This window comes from Arachis hypogaea, chromosome 6, assembly GCF_003086295.3.
Source record: "Arachis hypogaea cultivar Tifrunner chromosome 6, arahy.Tifrunner.gnm2.J5K5, whole genome shotgun sequence".
NCBI classification, from domain to species: domain Eukaryota; kingdom Viridiplantae; phylum Streptophyta; class Magnoliopsida; order Fabales; family Fabaceae; genus Arachis; species Arachis hypogaea.
The window spans coordinates 60205500-60206594 of record NC_092041.1 but is presented as its reverse complement, the minus strand read 5'-3'; the positions used below and the strand labels follow the sequence as shown (position 1 = coordinate 60206594).

Here is a 1095-nt window from a genome sequence, read left to right as displayed (position 1 = left end):
CCATCCATTCAGACTTTGAGAAATCATGTTGACTTGCTAAGTCAACACTTTGTTCTGAGCCAATATGGCATTCAGAGCATCAATTTCAAGAACTCCTTTCCTCTGAGGCGTCCCATTATTCACGGAATTCCTCTCAGAAGTGTACATGAATTGGTTATTTGCAACCATGTCAATAAGTTCTTGAGCTTCTGCAGGCGTTTTCTTTAGGTGAATGGATCCACCTGCAGAATAGTCCAATGACATTTTTGAAAACTCAGATAGACCATAATAGAATATATCTAATATGGTCCAATCTGAAAACATGTCAGAAGGACACTTTTTGGTCATCTGCTTGTATCTTTCCCAAGCTTCATAGAGGGATTCACCATCTTTTTGCTTGAAGGTCTGAACATCCACTCTAAGCTTGCTCAACTTTTGAGGAGGAAAGAATTTATCCAAGAAGGCCGTGACCAGCTTATCCCAGGAGTCCAGGCTATCTTTAGGTTGTGAGTCCAACCATGTTCTAGCTCTGTCTCTTACAGCAAAAGGGAAAAGCATGAGCCTGTAGACTTCAGGATCTACTCCATTTTTCTTAACAGTCTCACAAATCTGCAAGAACTCAGTTAAAAACTGGTAAGGATCTTCAGATGAAAGTCCATGAAACATGCAGTTCTGTTGCATTAAAGCAACTAATTTTGGTTTCAGCTCAAAATTGTTTGCTCCAATGGCAGGAATTGAGATGCTTCTTCCATCAAACTTGGACGTGGGTTTACTAAAATCACCAAGCATCCTCCTTGCATTATTGTTGTTGGGTTCGGCTGCCATCTCCTTCTCTTGTTCAAAAATTTCAGAAAGGTTGCCTCTAAATTGTTGTAATTTAGCTTCTCTCAGTTTCCTCTTCAGAGTCCTTTCAGGTTCAGGATCAGCTTCAACAAGAGTATTTTTTCCTTATTCCTACTCATATGAAAGAGAAGAGAAAAAAGAAAGGAAGAGGAATCCTCTATGTCACAATAAAGAGGATCCTTATTATTAGTAGAAGAAGAAAGGGGATAAGGATTAAGAAGAAGGAATAATCCAAACACAAGGGTAAGGATAGAGGAAGTGATTGGAGATGAA

The 1095-nt window shown here is 39.3% G+C and overlaps 1 non-coding gene across 1 annotated transcript; it reads left to right on the top strand.

Annotated features, from left to right (window-relative positions):
- Positions 1–301: 301 nt before the first annotated feature.
- On the top strand, positions 302–405 carry LOC112700478 (small nucleolar RNA R71). Its single transcript, XR_003153387.1, has one exon. It is a non-coding gene; the product is annotated as a small nucleolar RNA R71 (small nucleolar RNA).
- The last annotated feature ends 690 nt before the right edge of the window (positions 406–1095 follow it).